Source organism: Giraffa tippelskirchi, chromosome 8 (genome assembly GCF_054371585.1).
Source record: "Giraffa tippelskirchi isolate mGirTip1 chromosome 8, T2T-mGirTip1v1.2.pri, whole genome shotgun sequence".
In the NCBI taxonomy this organism is placed as follows: Eukaryota; Metazoa; Chordata; class Mammalia; order Artiodactyla; family Giraffidae; genus Giraffa; species Giraffa tippelskirchi.
The window spans coordinates 8,967,792-8,990,739 of record NC_137282.1 but is presented as its reverse complement, the minus strand read 5'-3'; the positions used below and the strand labels follow the sequence as shown (position 1 = coordinate 8,990,739).

The window sequence follows — 22,948 nt, the reverse complement described above, 5'->3', positions numbered from 1 at the left end:
TTTAGACTGCACATATAAGAGATATCATGATATTTCTCTTTCTCCGTCTGACTTACTTCACTCAGTATGACAGTCTCTAGGTCCACTGGTTTCTTTTCTAATTAATTATTTTAATGTGCGAACTTATTCATCAAGAATTTTTTAAGGGACTATTATATCTCAGGACTAGGTGCTGAGAATTCAATAAAGAGCAAGACTGGCCAGGACACCTGCCTTCTTGGAGTTTACCATCCAATTGGATGGTGATGTCGCGGGAGGCAGAGCTCCTCAGAGGGTACCAGGAGATGCTGCCTCGTAGATGGTGGCTTGTTTTGTTTGGAGGTTTGACTTTGCTTTGTTTTGGAAGATTGGCCTCTGACGATGGTGGTTTGGGATATAGTGCTTTCAATATGATCTTTACTTGTTTTGTTCTTAATCAATGACATCTTGGGCCGTAACTGAAACCTCCTCTTGGCTAAAACTACGTGAATGATCCATCCCAAATTGCTTGGAAATGTCGGGAAGACAAGCACATGGGCTGCTGTCACCAATTTAAATCAGCACTTGAGAATAACCCATCAGTGACCTCTGAGGCCAGACGCCATGGATTGTGGTCACCTTTTCATTGCCAGGCTCTGCAGTGGTCCCTGGGGAGCATTCGTCTAGGTGACTGCCCTGGGCAGAAGTCTCTTCTTTGGGGTGATGACATCTTTGCAGGGATTGAGCTGGCACCTCATACCAAGAGTTTAGATCTAAAATGAAAGGCACTTAGAGGGAAGGTTTGCACAAGACTTTTCCAAAAACGTCAGTTGCAGACGTGCAGAGAAGCTCCTATGGGAAGCTGTGGAAACTGTCGGCTGATTGAACACTCTCCCCAATGTTTTCTACACAAGCCGGGGAGAAGCTGCTCATGGGACACCCCTGGCCTGTATAGACTCTGGAGGCCACAGCTAAGAATCACCATTTAACCAGACCTCCCAGGTTAACCTGGCACTCCACCAGCCTTCCTTCCCTCCACGTAACAGAGCCTTTCCTCTGGGCCTCCCAACTGTGCATTCGCTTCCTTGGAGTCTCAGAAACCAGCTTCCAGGGAGATGCTGAGCCTGGAAAGAGCGGCTATCTGAGAGCATCATGTTTGACCAGCCATCACTGGGACTTGCTCATGAATACAGTGTGGGCAGAACACGAGCCATCTCCTAGGTTTCCAGTCCACAGCATCATCTACCCATCATCATCGTCTTCTGCAAACCTAGATGTGGGGTTTTTTTATTTACCTTCTGAAGAAAATCAGTTCCAAGCATAGAGTTGGCGGGATTCCTAAAAGCTGTTAATATTCATCCTTCACCATGTTATAAATCTTCTCTAATGTGTCCTCTTACGAGAGCCAAACAGACAGATTTCATATTCCTCGCTCCTTCCTCTTCTCCCTTCTTTCTTCTCTTCTGCCTCCTCGCCTCCCTCTCCCCGCTAGCAGGGGGGAGTGCGAAGGGGCACATGGGCCTCCGACTTTCTGTTTGTGCATAGAAATTACTCTCAAGGCAACAATTTTCCCAACAACGATGTAATTATGAAATATTACCCAAACACATTGGGTATTATTGAATGTGCCATTTCTGGATCCTGGCCAAAGGCTTTGGCAGAAATGGGACTCAAAGGAGGAGAAGAGGGAGAAAAATTATGCACACGTCTCCCTTTCCGCCCTGCTGTTGAATTAAACCACATGTAAGTTTTGTAGCAGCACACAGCAGAAAGGAACAGCTCCAAAACACATGTTTCGGAGCAGAGATCTTGTCTAGGGGATTTTGAAAATTAGTGGCTGAAACAATAGAACGTGAAGTCAGGGCATGTGGAAGTGATTGAGGGCCACTGCCATGTACAGTAAGAGCTGTTAATCAGCGCCTCACTACTGGCTGCTTGGAGACAGGATTTGAGTAAACACGGACCTCTGCTCAATCACTAAGCTGAGGGTCGTGAGGACCCCGGTGTCAGGGATCCCATTTACCCTTGGGAAGGAGGTAGAGTTAATGACGATGACGAATTCCTTAGCAGAGCAAACCCTAGATGGATGCTAGAGCAGAAACCTCATCCACAGGGTAGTAATTACATGTTCTCAGGGCTCCGAGGAGTCCTGGCACTTTTTCCAGCCTCGAGAACCAAACCATTGCCAAGAAGCACCCCAAAGCTAGGGTGTGTACAGTCTCCTTATATTTCAGTCATTCACCCATTGGTTCATTTATGAATGCCTTTATACATATATTTAAGCAGTACTGATTGAATAACTACTATGAACACTTACTGTGGACCGTGTAAGAATTTGGTCTCTACTCTGAAAAGACCTACTACCTAATGAACATAGAAAACCTGTCATTATAACCAGTTAAATTAACCATAGAAGACATGGGCTCTCCCTTGCTCTCTCTTCGAAACACCAAAGCAAGGCGGAGATGGTAGTGACTAGAGGGCGTGGCCACCACCATGAGCCTCCTCAATAAGTCCGGGAGGCAGATGACCCTGGAGGAGCTGCAGGAGTGGGAGGAGGAGGAGCTGAACGTGGGGCCACTCTCCGTGCTCATGCAGTCGGTCAAGAACAACACTCAAGGGCTCATCAACCACTAGAACAACAGAACGCTCCTGGGCTGGGTGAGGGCATTCGACATGTGCGGGAGAATTTGAAGCAGATGTGGACCCAGGTCTCCAAGAGTGGCAAGGACAAGAAGTCCAAGCCAGTCAACAAGGACCACTGCATCTCAAAGATGCTCCTGTGCAAGGACTCGGTCACCACGGTCTCGCAAAACCCACTCATTGCTTGCAAGTAGAGGCCCCCTCCCTGCCATCAGAACTTGCCTTCTTGTTTTGTGAAGACCCGCCCTTTGTACTTGGGATAATAAAGTCCTGAGTTTAAAAAAAAAAAAATAGAAGACATGATATCAGGAAACATATGTGTGAAAAGTAAAGTAATAATGCAGACAAGAAACTTTCAAGGAGTTTAGGAGAGGGTGCCGAGATTGCTGTGGTCCAGGGTCACCTGAAAGGCATGAGGGTGGAGCCGGGCTGTGGATGGGAGGGAAGGAGGAGAAGAGGAACTCCAGGTGAGATAGGCCAGCCTGAATGTGGGCGAAGTCCTTCTTCTTTTGTTCCATTCACATATAAAAAGCACACAAGAGCTTGGCCATCCAGGACGAGGCTGAGCAGAGGAACCTGACACTGACAAGCGCTGCTAGAAAGGATGGCCAGTGATGGTTTCATCCCGGCGGGCCCTAGGCTACTCTGACTGGTAGTCTTTGTAAGAGGAGGAGCTTAGGACCCACAGAGAGATACCAGGGCTGCGCAGGCGCTGAGAAATAATCTTGAAGAAGCAGCAAGCATGGGGCACCTGCAAGCCAAGGAGAGGGGTCTCAGGACACACCACACCCACTCACACTCTGGTCTTGGACTTCCGGCCTTCAGAACTGTGAGAATATTAAGTATTACTGTTTAAACCACCCAGTCTGTGGTACTCCATAATGGCAACCCTCACAGATTAATACATATGGCTTTTCTCATTTCACTTGCTGATGTAAAATATATTAACAAATATTAAAATGTTAATTTGTGTTTGCAGTCTTAGGATAGACCAAAGTGACTTAGGATGACTTAACATTGCTTTTTAAAAACATACTTATCTCCCTTTGGTTGCCCTGGGTCTTCATTGCTGCTTGTGGGTTTTTTCTAGTTGCAGAAGGGTTACTCTCTAGTTGTGGTACACAGGCGTCTCACTGCAGTGCCTTCTCTTGTTGCAGAGCATGGGCCGTAGGGCGCAATATCAGTAGTTGTGTCTCTTGGGTTTAGTTGCCCTGAAGCATGTGGAATCTTCCTGGACCAGGCATCGAACCTGTGTCCCTTGCATTGGCAGGTGGATTCTTAACCACTGGCCCACCAGGCAAGTCCTAAACGATATTAATCAAGACAGAAAAGTGTTGGTACAGGAAAAGAGAGATATAGAAGGGATTAGACAGTCCAGAAACACATCCGGACATTTATGGAAACCTGTTCCATGACAGAGAAAGTATTCACCGTTCTGGAAACAGGAAAGGATGAACAAAGTAGGTCAAATTCCTCCAGAGAGAATCTGAAAAAAGAAAACCCAAATGACCAATAAATATATGAAAAATGCCCAACCACATCAGCAGTCAAGGAAATAAAAAAGACCACAGTTAAATACTATTGCGTAACTTACAATGTCTGACAATGCGATGAATCGGCAATAATATGGAGCAACAGGAACTCATATCTTCTGTCAGGAATTCAATCTGAACAACCACTTTACAGATGGATTTAGCGATATATATAGTCAAGCTGAAGATGTACGAACTCTGTAACCCAGCTATTCCATTTCTATCAATCTATCATAGAGAAACTTGTGCACCAGTTTCACTAGAGGCTCAGAGGAAGTGCAAAATGTTCAAACAACACTATCTGTCATGGGAAAAACTGGACATTTTGTCTAAATTTCCATCAATAGGCAAATTTCTGCCTTGCTTCTGAATTCTCAACACTTACAACAATGCCTGATAATACTGCTCTAGAAATATTTGTTGCATCAATAAATCAGTGTAAAAGAAAGATGTTCCCAAGTCCTTCCATCCATCAGGAATCTAAGTGGGAAAAGAGGGCTTTCAATAGAATTTTCCATGATGTCTCTTAGTCTGTACAGTCTGGGGTTCACCTCCTCAGGGTCTAGCAATTTGTGATTTATCTCTTCTATAGCAAACTAAAAAGAAGATTCTTGTAGCTTCTCATTTTTCTGCCTCCACTATTACTACTAAAAATCACCATCATGGCCTTCTGGAAAAAGAATTCTCTCCCCTGCAGGCTTTGTTACCTATTGGAAAAATATTTCCTACCAAAACACATCTCCACCAAAGCAAGCACATTTTCTAAAATGTGACATAGCTCTCTCTGTATCTATCTATCCATCTAATCTACATGTATTAATGTATACTCTTACTCATGTGATCAGAGATATCAGTGCTTCTGGTGCCATATTTGTCAACAAGCCTGAGTGATTAGTATGAGTTCCTGAGGCTTGGAGACTTGTGACACTACCAATTGCAGGTCAGCGTCAACAAACTTCCGTGGGGACATTGATGCTGGGGGGCCTCGTTGACCTGTCCCTTCAGGATAATCCACAACAGAAGCTTCATGAAATCCCTGGCCCCAGAGTCTCAAAAGGGGTGCAGAGAGTTACTGCCTAATGCAAGTCAAGCCATCCATCAGTGATCCACATGAGCTATCTGCTCACAGGGCTTCCTTTTGTGGGAAATCACGTTGATATCCAGAAGACTGGGCTGTGCTGTATACAGCTTATCCAGGAATTCTTCACATGAAAGAACTGGCTAGACGCTTTGTCTGGTAGCCTGGATTTAATCCTGAAATGAAGAAGAAGTCAGGGGAAGTGGGTTTGTGCCAGACTAGCCAAGGGAAGTGATCAAGATGCCGGGGCTAATCACCCATATTCCTTTCTCAGGGATCATATCTGGGGAAGAATGTCTTGGTTTTGACCTGCTTCTTCTCTAGATCTCTCCTGATTGCGGTTGATTATAGCTCCTTGGGCATCAATCATGACTCTAAGCCAATTAATTGCAAAACACTGATAAACAGACGTTAGGATTTCTGACTGCGGATCTGGTTTTATTGTGTGGATATATCTCTACACGGCCTGCATTGTTCCCCAAAATTTTTACTCAAATAGTCTTAAACAAAGGTATTGCAGATGTTCTTAAACCAATTAATTGAAGGAGACTAGCCAAGAAAACTTGTCTGGTTTCTCATTTGCTATATAACAACTAAAGTCATTCTTGTTGAAGTACTAAAGAGGAAACATCTTAAATCTTGCCTAATATTTCCAGTCAGACTTAGATAAGACCTTACAACACAATCAAGGATGCATTCTGAATGTTTCTTAATGATGCTTTTTCTACACCTACTTTATTCTCCTTTTTACCACCAGTGTTCGCATGGTAGGAACCATGGAGCTTGAATCAGGAAATGGGCTCCTGATGCCAAAATGATGTGAAAGTCAGTGACATGGAAATCCAGAATTAGACAGACTGATATGGCACTGCCATATAAAGCTATTTGGGGTGTTACTTTTCATAATTTCTCCCTAACCTACACACCACTACAGTATGGAAATGAGCTTGGAAAGATCGGAAGTAAACTTCCCTAGGTACAGCTGCTAAGTAGAGCAATAATACAACCCCAGTTCTGTCTGTCTTCCTCCCAAATCCACCACACTAAGCAGACCATTCTTCAAAACGGCGGCTGTAGCCATGGTCCCCTTTTCAGAAAACTGCTCAACGCAACACATCCATTTGGAGAACAAACCTTAGATGCTTTCTCGAAAGCACTGTCCTGCTGAGGTCATTATTACCTCTGGCCAAGCTGAGTGGAGCAGGGGTGAACCCTGCCTCTAGCTTGCTCAGTTGGCCATTCAACAGGTTGACCGGCTGCCCGTGAAGCAGCTCAGACCAAAGCACATGGCCCAGAAAGGACAATTAACTTTGTACAGTCAAATGCTCCTTCTATTGGACTTTAACAGAAAAGACAGGAAAGAGAGTCAATAGCTAGTTTTGTGGGGAATGGGGAATACAAAAAAACACACAGAAAGAAGACAGACCACGAGGGCCCAAGAGTGAGCAGTGTTGACGAGAAGCTGCAGATCTGAGACAGCAGAATAAAACATACAAAGGATGGAGGGCGGTGGTCTGTTGGTAGTCACCTGTGTGCCGGAAGTGGAGAGGAAGGCACTCTGCGTCACCGGAACCGTGGGGACCAGGAAATCCCAAGGCCAGCGAGCAGCGGGCGGAAGGCAGAAGGCAACCTGGTGACTGCTGCTGCTAAGTCGCTTCAGTCGTGTCCGACTCTGTGCGACCCCATAGACGGCAGCCCACCAGGCTCCACCGTCCCTGGGATTCTCCAGGCAAGAACACTGGAGTGGGTTGCCATTTCCTTCTCCAGTGCATGAAAGGGAAAAGTGAAAGTGAAGTAGCTCAGTCGTGTCCGACTCTTAGCGACTAGAGCTGCATAGTTCCAGTTCCCAAGCTATGTTCCCGTGTCTTTGAGGCCAGCTCTGCACCTTTTTCTGAGAGTGCTATGACATCCCTGCCTCCCCTGTTACACATGTATTCTTGCTCTGAATCCAGATCCCTGAGGATCAGCGGATGCAAGCTGACCAGTACCCTCGCTCCCTTACACCATGTTCCTCTCAGGGATGAGCACCTGCTCAGCTGTCTCCTGCTCCTGCTGTGGCCTGGCCAGGGGACCGACCGTAGCATCTCTGCTAAGCTGGCCAAGTCTCAAGTCCTTGCTGGTACCCAAGAGGGGCCTCTGGTCACAACTGCTGGAGATGTAGACCCCGTGCATCCTATGACACAGGGACAGCCTAGAAAGAGTGCGAAATGATTTAACTAATGCAGAAGGGGTGGGTGGTTCCCCACCCTGCTTTTTGCTCCTTTATGGGATTGTGGGCACCTGCTTGTCTGAGATTCCTGATGGTCTGTGCTTTGGAGATACACACTCAGGGTGGCCTCGTGAGTTTTGCCTGAACTTGAGTGTCTGCTGGCTTCCTGCGTGTCTTGCTACTTGCATACAGCCAGAACTCAGCAGATGGTTTCTGATCAGGAATAAAGTTGAGAGGAGGGAAATGAGGAAGGATCAAAAACTCCATTTGAGACCCAGAAGAACAGGGGGCGCTGTTATAAAAGAACATGCTTGTCTTCCTCCTCAGGGCCCTGGATCTGCCCCAGAAAGAGGATCCCCCTCTGCCCCGACTTGAATGGGGAACGGCGGCCAGCAGCACATTCAAGACAGAGGACCAGGCATGTCTTTTGAACATCAAAGAGCCCACGAGCTTCCGGGTGACCTTGGCGGAGGGAAAGAGAAACAGGGAAGCCCCAAGCCCCGTGTTGATGGTATAAACATCAAACGGGACCCAGTGGAACATAATATTTCCCTTTATCTCCCGACTCCAGGAGTCTTCAAACTGCCCGCTGTGCCCTGAAGCTGGGGAATTAGGAAGGAATTGAGATGTCTTTCTTCATTTGGAGAGAGAGAGCAATACAGAAATTATAACTCATCTGAGGAAAGCCTCCTAAGGGATTTTCACCTTCCCTGTTCTGGGGAAAGTTTTTCTTCCAAGAAGTCTCACTCCCATCATTGCAAACCCCTGGCTCCCTGCTCTGGGGTTTCTGCCTCTCTGTCACTTTCATTGTCTTGGGACTCAGCGCCTAGCCCAGGGACTTGTCTTGAGACAGCACTAATAAGTATTTGCAAAATAAAAGCATGATGAAGGAATAAAAGAGTATCAGATGTCTTGTTGGAGGGGGCAGAGTATAAGCACAGTCAGTCCATCAGCATTTTATCATTTCACTCAATTTTGGTGAATCTATACTGTACACCAGCCAACTGCCTGTGTGTGTAGGGGGCAGACAAGAAGAGCCTTAGACATAGGACCTACACTCAGGAGCCTTCAGTTTACCCAAAGAGATAATATATGGACCCAATTACAGGAATGTGTGCAGTGTCTCAAACTATCATCCAGGGAGCACCAGTTAAAGTTGCAAGTTTCCCAAGCCCCATTCACCAGGGCTTCTGATTCAGATAAGGGCCCCCAAATCGAACATTTGAGCCAAGTCTGTATGTAATTCAGAAGCTGATATAAACCAGTCTACTCTTGGAGAAACACTGACATGTGGGGAGAAATAGACTCACTGGGAAGGTATTGAAGCTCTTTCCTGGTCTCTTCAATGACCTCCCGTGACTCCTGAGACCTTTCCAGCATCCTCCCTGCCCGTACTACCTAGCCCATGATGACTCAAAGCTCTAAACCCTGTATTAAACGGATGCGCTTGGATCTCTGTGCTTTTGTCTCTGGCAGAAAGGTTGAGATGTCTCAGCAAAGCCCATTGCTTGGGGGCTAGGAAACATCTTGGGAGAGTCAGCTCCATCCCCCAACTCCAGGCCCCTGCTTTAGCTCTTGCAGGATGTCCTAAGGGAAGAAGCAGCCAGTCACAGTGGGCTGGGCTTTCAGAAGTGAGGGACACAGAGAAGATGGGCTCTGGAAAGCTGACTTCCCTTCCCCATCCTCCTCTGAGTCACCTGGAGAGCAGTGAGTCTCTGCATAGCACCTCAAAGGACCATTTTATGAAAACTGTATAATCATTAGGAAATAAGCAGCATTCCTCTAGGACACCTAACACTGAAGAAGAAGGAAGAGACACTCCGCTCCCGCCGGCCCAGGTCACAGCTCACAGCCTGTGGGGGCAGAAGCACCCAGGGGGCGGTGGCAGGGGGGAGGATGGGACATGGAGAAACCACACAGGGGGCACAGCCATTCACCAGCACCTTCAAGGCAACCCTGAGAACCTCCAGAAGCACCAGGGAGGAGGTGGTGTAGGGTTACAAGGTCATCAGTGGGGCGACAGCCATTTAAATTTGTGTGAAGACTAGTTGTTACCCCCAAATGGACAAAATTCTACAATATCTCCCAAATCCACCTGCACGTCTGCCTTTGGATGACGATTCACCATCATGTTGGATCTTCCTGTCTCTCATTTCTTCCCTCTCCATTCTACTCACTGTACTGCAGCCATAATTATCTTTTTAAACTGTAAGACAGGTCATATTTCTTCCCCGCTAACTACAGAATAAAGTCCAGGCTCCTGCAGACCCTTCAGAGCTTGATTCAAGCATAAGGTCCTCCAGGAAACCGCCTCTGGCTTCCTTGGGTAGAATGGGACATCCTCCTTTGCCTCTGCTCTATTTTGTACCTTCTTTCCTTGAAGCTGGCATCACATTTCATGGGCTTTATTTATTTACCTGATTCTCCTACGCTGGAATCTCTTGATGGCAGAGCCTGTGTCTCTCATTCGTCTCCACCACTAGTGCCCAGTACACTACAAGTTTAACAAACGTTTTATTCAATCATTCATTCATTATTGCCCTCATATCAACCCCATCCAGAACTATTACCTCCTTGTCCTTAAGTATGCTTTCATTCACATCATTGAAACTTTGTTTCTCTTCTTCCCCTTGCCTGAAATGTTTCTATTCTCTTTTTCATTCTTCTTTTTACTTCTTTAACTTTTTCTGTAACCAATCATTGCAATACATCAGATCTTTGAGAGAATGACCCTGACATTTTTGGTGGTGTTTCTGCAGACTCTTCCTCACAGTGCCTTGGTTTTTTGTGTGGTTTGTAATTTGGGGTTATGAACTCATGTTTGGTAAGGTGCCCCAGGGCACTACCAATCAAGAACCGCTTCAAGTTAACTTTGTAGCTTGTAGTTTGCTGGATGAAGCAGGTAGTATAAGGTTAAACCCCAATCCCAGGTGAGACTACCTACAGTAATACAATTCACAAAGGAAAGAGTTTTCTTTTTTTTTTTAATCCAGAGCCCAACTTGATAAGACAAGTTTCTCTGTTTTTCTTTGCCAAGAACCACATTCTCCTAGACCATACTTTCCCTGGGGATCTTGTTTTATGTGTATGAGGGTTGTGTCCATTCTATCTTCTTACCTTGTATGGGCTCAAGATCAGAAGATTGATAAAAGGCATTCAACTCTAAGAGCCCAGATCAGAGATTGGCAAAGTGTGGCCCAAGGCTCAATTCCAGTTTACTGCAGGTCAAGCCCTCCTACACCTGTTCTTATGTATTATCTCTGACTGTATTCATGCTACAAAGCATTGAGTTGTTGCAACAGAGAACCACATGGGCTCTGAAACCCACAAATATTTACTATCTGGCGCTTTACAGAAGATGTTTGCTAATTCCTGCTCTAAACCACAAGGACTATCAAAAGCACCAGCAACTCTTACCTTTTTCCAAACTCAGTGATGCATTTCAAAGGAATTTTGATTCCAGATGGTTTAGCTGTATTATATGGGGAGATTTCCTAGGATGTCTAGTCTACCACATTGCCAGAAGGTGAAATTAACCTCTTCTTCCTTTTTAGCCTTTCAAAAGTCTCAAAAGGTCCAAAACAGAACCTCTCTCCTTCCCCAGTGATTTCAGTTCATGGTATCATTCCCGATGCTTCCTACACCCTTTGCAGAACCTATGGTTCAGCAGTTCATTGTATGTGTGTGTCCTCCAGTTTGCATCGAGCAGGTAATTATTCTCATTTGTGAGGCTGTCAGCACCTTGAGAACAGTGTTTATCATTTAGATCAAGACCTAGTATTGTGAATTTAGAGAACTGGAGCAATCCTCAAGGGCTATAGAACTCTAAATCTGGCGAGTTAGAAAAGCAACCTTGGCAACGGAAAATGAGCTGAAGGCAGAAATGAGTGGTTAGGCTTTGGGTTTAGATGAAACAGTCCAAATTCAAGTTCTGTCACTTACTAGCTGCATGATATCAGCAGTTAGTTTCTAAGTTCAGGTCACTTCATCTATGAAAAGAGAATGACATAACCTCCGTGGACAACTGGGAGACTTAGAATGGATGCACAGTATCTGATAGAAATAGGTGACCAATAGGCCATTATCATGTTGTTATGGAAGCAACTTGTTTATTAATGCTCTTGATAGTACACTTGAAGATGGCTTTAACTATTCTAATACTCGATGCATCCAAGCTGGAATTTGATCTGCATTTATATCCAAATTTGGAAACCTAGACCCTGGATAGGGAAATGGCAACACACTCCAGTATTCTTTTTTTTTTTTTAAATAAATTTATTTATTTTAGTTGGGGGCTAATTACTTTACAATATTGTAGTAGTTTTTGCCATACATTGACATGAATCAGCCATGGGTTTACATGTGTTCCCCTTCCTGGAACCCCCTCCCACCTCCCTCCCCATGCCATCCCTCTGGGTCATCCCATTGCCCCAGCCCTGAGCATTTGTCTCATGCATAGTTGGGGGCTAATTACTTTACAATATTGTAATAGTTTTTGCCATACATTGACATGAATCAGCCATGGGTTTACATGTGTTCCCCTTCCTGGACCCCCCACCCACCTCCCTCCCCATCCCATCCCTCTGGGTCATCCCATTGCCCCTGCCCTGAGCCCTTGTCTCATGCATCGAACATGGAATGGTGTTCTGTTTCACATATGATAATATACATGTTTCAATGCTATTCTCCCAGAACGTCCCACCCTCACCTTCTCCCTCAGAGTCCATAAAATTGTTCTATGCATCTGTGTCTCTTATTCTGTCTCGCATATAGGGTTATCGTTACCATCTTTCAAATTCCATATATATGCATTAGTATACTGTATTGTTGTTTTTCTTTCTGGCTTACTTCACTCTGTATAATGGGCTCCAGTTTCATCCATCTCAGTAGAACCGTCTTGCCTGGGAAATCCCATGGACAGAGGAGCCTGGTGGGCTACAGTCCTTGGGGTCACAAACAGTCAGACATGACTTAGTGACTAAACAACAGCAACAACAGACAAAGAGCATAGGAAACACAGGAAGTGAGGAGCTGGGAAGGATGCATTCCTAGATCTTACAAAAATCAGACTCCCAGCATCTCAGGTCTGACCACAGAATTTCTGCAGGGCTGGGATATGAATTCACCAAACAATCTAACCCACTTAATCAGTGAAAAGTGCTCACTGAGTTGTCACTGTGACAACAATCAAAAAGTGTGGCTGACCGCTACTGTAGTAGATAACTCATTCTTGTTTTGCATTTGGCATTGGCCTCCTTAAGCTCTGTGGGTGTCAAGACCCACCTTTCTAGCAGCCCTGAGCTCTGCTAGCTAGTCCTACCCTTTAGAGAAGAACAAATTCATTCACCTCTTCTTTCCTTTCTCTTAGCATTTGTAAGAGGGGGAATAGGACCCAAGGCAAGAACTTAAAAGAAAGGTGTGGTAGCCTGAGATTGTAGCCCTTACCCCCAGGGTGACTTTTGCCTACAACTTCAGCACTGGTATGGGGCTTCTAGAAGCCTACTCTCGATGCCCCAGGGAAGGGTTTGGACTAGGAATGGCAGGGGAAGAAGGCTCAGATTTACTATGTTCCCAGTCACGCAAGAGGTACGAGGCATTTGCAGCTGAGAAAACTGGTCCTTCTAGGCACAGGGCTTTGATTTCTTAACACTGGGCACATTTGCAGTACCTTAACCTCTTTAAGATCTTGCCCGTGACTGGCACAACCCCCAGATCACCACGCTGCCCCTGACCCCCTGGAACTCATCAACACCTACCTGCTTCATGCAGTTTTCTCTTCCAGACAGTGAAAGGGATTCCTAGTCCATCCTCACTGCACTCAAACATACTCTGCCCAGATCGTTCTCCCCACTTCCCAGCATCCTCCTGGTCCATCAATTCCAACTTGCTTGATTATGAATTTTTAAATCTACTTGTCTGTTTCTTGCAGTGTATAGTACAGGTGTCCTGTGTTTCTTGACTATTTCATCCATCGTTTAGTAAGATGTTTTGCACCTGACAAGGGAAGTTAAGCAATCAGGAATATGTAATTCCTGCAGTTTTCTTTTTTAAGAAGGTAACTATACTTTTCAAGTAAATAAAGTAGCAATACTATGGTTTACTAAGCCATCTAGAGTGATTTATAACAAGCAATGAAAAAAATTGCAATTCCAACTTTCCCAATACATAAAAAAGTATTGCAAAAAGAGATCAAACCACAGTAGAAAAATGACAAAGAATATGAATGGACAGCTCACAGGAAAAGATATAAAAATGGATTTTAAATATAGGAAAGTGCACACAACCTCATTCATATGAGAAAATCAACTTCAAACTATATCATCTAACAGTTCTGTTTTTTTTTTACTTTCAGACAGGCATAGATCAAAAATATTGATAATAAACCCTGTTGGCAACTTTGTGAGTAAGGGTGTGGGGAAACAGTCCAGCTCATGAGCTGATGGAAGGAGTGTCAAGTGTGATTTGGCAGTATTCATAGAAATGAATCCAACTTTGTTCAAGCACTTCCATTTGCAAGAACTTATCAAACACATGTTTTCCCACATATACATGAAATAATATATTCACAAGATTATTCATTGTAGCACTATTAATAATAGCAAGGATTTGGGTATAAAACCTCAATGTTCATCAACAGAGAACATTGCTAAAGTAAATAGCAGTATAGCCATACAATGGAATACTATGCAGTTGTCAAAAATGAAAGGGAGTTAGTTCTTAGAGAAACTTTTTATATTGTTACGAATATATGTTAAGTGAGAAAAGCAAAGTGAAGGACAATTTGTAATATACATGGTTGTCATCTCTACCAAAAATGTTGGGGAGAGGAGAATATATGCAGATACTTTTATATGCAAAGACTGTCTCTAAGGATACATAGATAGTCGACATGGGTTGCCTCTGGAGAATAAAACTGGATGTCTGGCAAAGAGAGACATCTATCGTTTTCTCCACCTTCAGAAGCAAAACAACTATGGGTGGTGGTGGGTAGAGGGAAATAGATGTTATAGATATTATCTATAACACCTTCAGTCAACCACTGCTGCTGCTGCTGCTAAGTCGCTTCAGTCGTGTCCCACTCTGTGCGACCCCACAGACGGCAGCCCACAAGGCTCCCCCGTCCCTGGGATTCTCCAGGCAAGAACACTGGAGTGGGTTGCCATTTCCTTCTCCAATTCATGAAAGTGAAAAGTGAAAGTGAAGTCGCTCAGTCGTGTCTGACTCTTCGAGACCCCATGGACTGCAGCCCACCAGGCTCCTCTGTCCATGAGATTTTCCAGGCAAGAGTACTGGAGTGGGGTGCCATTGCCTTCTCCGTCAGTCACCCACTACACTTACAAAAACACAATTTTGGACAACTCCATTTTTGCAAGGATTGTCACATTAAGTTCTTTTTACTTTGTAGCTTTCTTTATGGACCTTTATTAGCCCAAACCCATGAGACCTACCCTCCTGCAAATATCTTCAGCCCAGCCTGGTTCCAGCCTGCACTCTGAGCTGTATCAACCTTCCTAAGACACCTAAGTCATGTAAGGGAAACTGGCTGCACTGATCAGCCTGGAAAGTGGACAAAACATTCAACAAAGAATTGCATGTGTGCTCTGTGAGAGTCTCTGGGCTAAGTGACCTGTGGGAGAGAGGATCTGGCCATCAGGGAGCCTGCAGAGAGGTAGAGAAGCCACGTAGGGCCCAACATGGCACATGACACAAAATCTGCACAGACAACATCCAGTGGAAGTTCACAGCAGGGAGAGGCTCCAGCTAGTTGGAGGAAGCAGTAAGATATGAATCTGGTCTTGCAGGAAAGGTAGCATTTAGACCCATGGAGAAGGGCGAGGAGAGTCTGAGCCACATGAAAAGATGCTCAATGTCACTAATTATTAGAGGAAAGCAAAACTGTGATGAGGTACCACCTCACACTGGTCAGAATGGCCATTCATCAAAAAGCTTACAAGTAGCCAGTGCTGGAGAGGGTGTGGAGAAAAGGGGACCCTCCTACACTGTTGATGGGAATAAAAATTGGTGCGACCACTATGGAAAATCATATGGAGGTTCCTTAAAAAACTAAAATAGAACTACCATATGATCCAGCAATCCCGTGCTGTGCTTAAACACTCAGTCCTGTCTGACTCTTTGCAACCCCATGGACTGCAGCCCACTAGGCTCCTCTGTCCGTGGGATTCTCCAGGCAAGAATACTGAAGTGGGTTGCCATGCCCTCCCCCAGGGGATCTTCCTGACTCAAGGGTCAAACCCATGTCTCTTATGTCTCCTGCACTGGACTGGCACATGGGTTCTTTACCACTAGTGCCACCTGGTAAGCCTATATATATATATGTATATATATATATATATATATATATATATATATATATATACACACACACACACACACACTGGAATATATACATACACACACAATGGAATATTGCTGCTCAGCCATAAAAAGAAATGAAATAATGCCATTTGCATAAAATGGATGGACCTAGAGACTATCATACTAACTGAAGTAAGTGAAAGATAAATATTATGTGATCTCACTTATATGCGGAATCTAAAAAGTAATACAAATGAATCTATTTACAAAACAGAAACAGACTATAGACATTCAAAACAAACTTCTGATTATCAAAGGGGAAAGTGAGTCACTCAATTGTGTCCTACTCTTTGCGGGTTACCCCATAGACTCTACATTCCATGGAATTCTCCAGGCCAGAATACTGGAGTGGGTAGCCTTTCCCTTCTCCAGGGGATCTTCCTAACCCAGGGATTGAACCCAGGTCTCCCGCATTGCAGGCAGATTCTTTACCTACAGAGCCACAAGGGAAGCCCCAAAGGGGAAAGTGGGGAGAGTAAATTAGGAGAAGGTGTGAACGTATACGGGCTTCCCTGGTAGCTCAGCTGGTAAAGAATCTGCCTGTCAGTGCAGGAGACATGATTCAATCCCTGATCCAAGAGGATCCCACGTGCTGCGGAGCTGCTAAGCCTCTGCGCCACAACTGTTGAGCCTGTGCTCTCGAGCCTGGGAACCGAACTAGAGAAAAGCTAGTGCAACAGCATAGGCCCAGCACAACCAAAATAAGTAAATAATAAAAGAATAAAATAGATGAGCATTTACTGTATAATACAGGAAGCTATGTTATACTATCTTGTAATGACCTAAATGGAAAACTGTCTGAAAATCTATACATATATAACGGAATCAATTTGCCATACACCTGAAACCAACATAACACTGTAAATCAACTATATTTCAATAATAATTTTTTAAAAAAAAAAAAAGAGAGAAGAGCTTCAGCAGAGGTGACCATCTGAAGCATCTGGATGGGACCCAGAGCCCAGGAAGAGCTTGGTGGGAAAGAGCTAGGATAATAACCGTAAGACTACCATTTCAATGGAGTTCTTTCCTGCAATTGGTCACATGATGACCCCTTGATTTGGACACTTCACATAAAGCAACTAGGGCTCACAAAGATTGTTTGAGGTTAAGTCACCCAAGGTTCCTCAGTGGCAAAAGTTGGTTTCACGTTGGGAAACTACATAGTACTTTGCATGAGAAAGCACTAAAAATGCCATAAACAGGTGCTGGTTGGCACCCCGTGGCTCGAAGCTAATTTCTAAAGTTCTTTTCTGAAGTTTTAACATTCCCCTTGAGTAAATAATTTTCCAATATTAATTTGCATGATGACTCATTTCTTAAGGTTAAATTTCTTCTGGTAATTCCCAAGTTAAACTTCAGCCTGGACCCTCTTAGAATCATCCAGATTCTGAATTACTAGGAAGTGAACTATTGTCTATTCCTTCAAGTCAGGTGGCTCAGACCAGTCATTCCAGCCCCATCATTTTCACAGGAATTTGTTCACTGGTTTTGTGATGACTTCAGACTAGTTAGGTCATGCACAGGGAGACCCTTCATTTTTGTCTCCCTTTTTTGTTGCTGTTATCACTATTTTATTTTGTTTTGCTTTTCATGAGGATTAAAAGATGAAAAATGATTCTGATCCTTTAGGAGAGAAGGGACTAGATTTCATTTTACATCTATTCTGAAATTTCTCCTCACCTGATATAACTGTTGATGTAACTGAACTGGGTCAATTGCAAATAATCTCTTCCTGTGAGATGCCTGAGGTTGGGAGCATGGCTAAGTTGCTTCAGTCATATCTGACTCTTTGTAACCCCATGGACTGTAGCCCTCCAGGCTCCTCTGTCCATGGGATTCTCCAGACAAGAATACTGGAGTGGGTTGCCATGTCCTCCTCCAGGGGATCTTCCCGACCCAGGGATGGAACCTGCATCTCCTGCAGCTCCCAATTGCAGGCTGATTCTTTGCCACTGAGCCACCAGGGAAGCCCTGATGTTGGGTAGTGGTTTGCTTTGATTGTTCTTATATTCTGATTTCTGTTCCCCTATTAGTGAGTGGACTTTCTGTTTTGTTTTATTTTCTCTTGACTTGCTTTATCTGAGGTCAGGGAGCGTTGCTGGGTAAATACTCTAGAGACAGAGCTCAACATTGGACAGAGAAGACCTGACTCACAGGGTCACTGCCCTCATTCATGTCCTGGGTTTTCTGAAGACATCTGCTAAATGAGAGAAAACATCTTCACCCATGTGAATCTAGAACTTCCCAGAACTCCAGGGTTTCCTCACATCGTTACCCAGAGAGGCACTTGGGGGCAGGGGTGCTGACCAGTTCATCCTCACCCTCATCACAAGATCTGGATGAAAACTACACGGTCGGTTTTTATTATTCCTGGTGATGTTCTACAGGCTGTGTGTGGACAGCCCTACTGAACACTGAACCATGGCTCCCAGGTTCCTGCAAGCCTCCAGTGACAACATGTGCATCAATCAATTATTACATAATCTCATTTTAGGTCTGCTGCGGTTTAAAGACAGCTTTTAAGATATTTGTTGTTGATGCATTAATTCATGGCCAACAGCTGGGTAACTCATTCCTGAAGGAAGTCTATCTAAACTACATTCTTTCCAGGGTGCACGTCACAGTCTTCCTGTACTTGGAGGCCCTGGACAGCACTTAGCCCTCTGCTTGGGGGCCAATTTAAACTGTGAAATCACCAACACAGAAGCATCCAAAAGGTAAAAAGACATGGCACTAAATAGATCACAAAAAGGATATCTGTTTACAGGAGGAAAGAAGGCAGAGAGGGTCTCCTCATTTGACCTCCGCTAGGAACATGCACATCAGAGACCCCTATTGTTCACTGGCAGGTCCACAAGTGACCCCAAAGCACCACGAGTACTGGTTTGGGGTGATAAATAAATTTTAGCGAATAGGTGAGCTCACAAACTCAGAATTCGCAAATAATGAGCACTGGCGGAATATTAAAAGTGCCTGTGTGTGTGTGTGTTTACAGAAGGAGTGAAGGGGGCTGTCCGAGGCTACGCACTGTCAGGCTGGTGTCCAGCCAGATCGAGGCCACGACTATCTCTTCAGTGCCTTCCTGTGGACGAGAGGTGCCCCCTGGCAGCCTCAGACTCACGAGTCACAGCTGAGGAGCAGGCATAGGAGGGGAGGAAAGGAACCCCTTCCCTGAGGGTGTGGAGCTTCGCCCAGCATTACCTGGACTGTGCTGAGAGAACACAGACAGCATGCCAGGCCCTTCCCTGCCCAGGGCCCTGCACACTGCAGGCCAGATGCTATGTTGTAGACAGGCCAACTCTGTCGTGAAACAGAAATGAGCCCTTCTAACCAGCCTGTCAAGGAACCTCAGAAGGGTCCTCTTTGTCTGTATTTCCCTCCTCTGACCCATCTTTTGCTCCAGGTCTTAATTTCCCTAAAAGCCCCTGTTTCCAAGGGCTGTTGTAACAAATGGCCGCACACTGGGAGCGGGCGGGCAGCGGGAAGTTACAGCAAGGGAAATTTGTCCTCTTACTGTTCTGGAGTCCAGAAGTCTGAAATCAGGGGTCAACAGAACCACGCTCTCTATGCAGGTTCTGGGGAAGAAGGCATCTTTATCTCTTCCAGCTTCCAGTGGCTCCCCGCCCCCCTGGGGGCCCCTGGCTTATAGATGACAAGATGGCTCATAGCTTCAGTCTCTTCCTCGTCCTTATGAACACCTTCCCTGTGTGTGTCTCTCTTCTAAGAACACCAGGCACTGGGTTCAGGGTCCACTCTCATCCAGTGTGTGATCTCATCTTAACTAATTACATCTACAAAAACTCTATCTCCAGATAAAGTCATATTCTGAGTTTGCAGATGGACCTGAATTGAGGCATGTGAAAGCATTAGTCGCTTTGGCCGTGTCCGACTCTTTGTGACCCTATGGGTGTTCTCCAGGTAAGAATACTGGAGTGGGTTGCCATGCCCTCCTCCGGGGATCTTCCCAACCCAGGGATTGAACCTGTATCTCCTGCACTGAGAGTGGATTCTTTACGGTCTGAGTGGAAAGTATATTCAATCCACTACCGCATAAAATGAAGTCAGGGGTACATCCCGATAATAAGGACCTTGACAGTCATCTGACCTCCTTTGCCCAGAGCTCGAGATTATTCCCAGGGTTTCCACAATCACTTCCTCCCAGTTTTAGGGGCTCTTTGGTCCCGTGTCCTCTTCAGGCTGAAGGAGTTTGAATCCATGGTAGCCCAGGAAAAGAAAGAGAAGGAAAAACAAATGGCAGCCATAAAGAAAAACACTAAAAATACTTCACCTTGAAAGTTCATGCAAATGTGTGCAACCTCTTCAACAACATCTTAAAGTTTGCTGGGGCCCAAGGACAAATTCCAGGACTTAGAATTGCAACCAGAATAAAACAGGTTAGACATTAATGACCCCTTTGGCCACAGTGTTTTCCACGGACTCACAGAAAGAAACACGGCAAAGCACACCTTCATCACACAAGCTCTGACACATTCCCTAGATCAGCTTGCCCTTTCATCTGCTCTGAGCATCAGGATCTTGACCATGACCTTGAAATAAGTCCAGCTGGGTCAGGTATATTTCTGCCTACAATCTATCCACCAATATCTAAGCTTATGTCCTTTTTGAAAACAATGATATAATTTTTTGAGAATGATTCCATCTACTGCTCTGTAGAGTAAATAGCAAATCCAGTTGACTCCCCAGCTTTTCTGACTACTCAGCATCCTCCCACCCTCCCCCATCTGTCCGGGTGTCCCAGGTGGATTTCACTTCTGCCTCCAGGTGGACAGGTGAACCGAGACCGACCAATTGGAGCACCAAATACTTTAGGCCATGGCAACTGGATGAAAGCTGAATATCAGACCCACTGGTTAACAAGAAACCATCAACCAAGTCCAGTTTACTTACTCTGATTCAATCATGCAAACAGATTTTTTTTTTAATACACAGCCTCCATTGGATAAAAGTTCTCAGTTACTAAGACAGAACTTCCCTCCTGCTTCTCTTCTTGAGAGGGTCTCTGGGTGAGAAAGGGGCTAGCACACCCTGCACCCACAAGAATGGAGGGTGCCTTGTACTTGGCATCCTCCAGAGTCTGGATGCCCTCCCTGTCTACCCAGGGCAAGTCTGTGGTGTAGATCTCTTGCTGTTCTTGCTCAGATTCAAGTGTCTACCCCAGGCTGGCCCTGGCCCCACCTTGGCCGCCACTAGGGGCAGACGTTGAGTCTCTGCCAGCCCACCATCTAGTTCAGTGTCCTGCAAGTCCAACGCCAACCCCAATGGCGGGCCACGTCCACTGCCGCGGTGGATGCCACGACGGGTCTCCTGGCTGCGGGTGACAGAAGAGGAGGCAAGCCTCCAGGGCCTCCCGAGACCACCCTGTGTCACAGATGACCTTAACGTGGCTGGGCGCCAGGGTGGTGGGGGGCAAACTCTGCCTTTCATTGCGACCCTCCTCCAGCCTGATGTCTCCGCCCTCACCAGCGCAAGCCTGGGAAGGACAGGTCAGCCGACGTGAGTCCAGCTGCTCCCGGTCCCCACTCTGTCTCCTCCTGCCCGCATCCTCCAGGCAGCACACACACTCGGCCTGAGCTTCAGAATACACTCACTCTGAGATTGTGTTTTCTCCTCCGCCCTCTCTGCCCTCTCCCCCTGCCTCAAGTAAAGCCAGGCTGTCCTCTGTGCCGTGAGGAGCTCTCTGACCCCAGATGTCCTGACTCCGTGGCTGAAATGTCAGAGGGGGCGGTAAACAGACATGGACGTTTGTTTTTCAAGACAATGGTCTCACTTCCACAGCTCTGTTGTTGTTGAAGGATCTGATTCTCAAAATCCGGGACTGACGATTAAGTGGTTCTTCCTCTTCACATTTCTTAAATAACTTTTCTCATTTCCTCTGTGGCTTCCCACCCCCGAACAGAAAAATGTTCAGAGCCCAGCCGTCCAAAAGAACTTTCGCAAGCATGGAAACGCTGTCCATCTGTTCCCTGCAATCCAGTAGCCGCTGGCCAGATGTGGCTCTAGGGCTCCAGCGGTGTGGCTGGTGGGCCTGAGGATCTGACTTTGTACTGTATTTCATTTCAATTCATTTAAAAGGCCCAGCCTGTCACTACGATATTTAGACAGCACAGAACTATAGTTCTCATCCTCAGCAAGGCAAGGGGAAAAAAGGTTCAATAATCACCATAAAATCCGATACCCCCAGGCCTCTTGAAGATGGTTGCGTCATTCTGCAGCCCTCATTCCAGGGCAAGGGCTCTGTGTGGTTAATTACTTCACACTCGGAACTTTCCATCCTCACCCCGAGACACAGCTGCCTGTGTCTGGTTCTGTAGCATTCCACACTCCACCAGAGTCCCTACTCTGCAAGAGGTGCAGGCCATTTCCAAGAAACAGGTCCTTAATCTAGACCCCCTGACTTCCTCATACAAAAATCATCATCCTCATTTTTTTGTTTGTATGTTTTCTCTTTTTGAGAGTTTTGTTTTTTTTTTTTTTTTCTTAGCATCAGGTTAGCCAAAACCTCAGGAACCCTTAGGAGGAGGGTCAGTGGATAGCAGGAAGCAGCTCGTGAAAGCCTGATCTCCCAGGGCGTCAGAGGGTCACAGGAGAAGGGAAGCCTGCTGGTTTGATGTATTTTCTCTGGAAAATGTCGGTCATCCTGATCTCTTTCATCCTGCAACCCTGTAGCCACCCGTTGGACCAACCTCCCCCAAAGCTGTTGGTAGGGAGAGGGTCTGTGCCGGGTCTTCATCCTCTGAAGACCCCCAACTTCCAAGACACACCTCCCTGCCCTCTGAGTGCCCCCAAGACCTGGGGGCGCGGTCCCCTTCCACATCCCACTGAGGATGTTTCCTGAGCAAAAGCAAGTCCAGGGGGGCCGAGACCTGCCCAAGGCTACTTCCCCAGGAAGAGGGTGGATCAGCCTGGTGTGCACGTCCCCCGGGTTGAGGTGCTCTGGGAAGAGGCTCAGAGTTCCGAGTCCTGTGGGGGCACGCTATGTGGGCTCCCCTGACTCACAAGGCCCTCAGACCTGCTTCCCTGGAGCCTCGTGGGGAGAGGGGTGCAGCTCCCTCAGCCACGCTGCCCCCGGTCCTTCTTTTTTCTCTTTTTAATTGAGGTATAGTGGATTTATGATGTTATATTGGTCTC

At 45.9% G+C, this 22,948-nt stretch overlaps 1 long non-coding RNA gene and 1 pseudogene across 1 annotated transcript in view; one reads left to right on the top strand and one right to left on the bottom strand.

Annotated features, from left to right (window-relative positions):
- LOC145516508 (uncharacterized) overlaps positions 1-22,948 on the bottom strand; it is a 70,133-nt gene that overhangs the window by 1,335 nt on the left and 45,850 nt on the right. Inside the window, exons 5-9 of the long non-coding RNA XR_014061434.1 lie at positions 13,177-13,414; positions 9,838-9,914; positions 4,196-5,387; positions 4,033-4,087; positions 3,638-3,905 (exon numbers count right to left, since the gene is read on the bottom strand). This is a non-coding gene — a long non-coding RNA (uncharacterized LOC145516508). The remainder of the gene's footprint in view (positions 1-3,637; positions 3,906-4,032; positions 4,088-4,195; positions 5,388-9,837; positions 9,915-13,176; positions 13,415-22,948) is intronic.
- Positions 2,455-2,795, top strand: LOC145516337 (small nuclear ribonucleoprotein Sm D2 pseudogene; annotated as a pseudogene).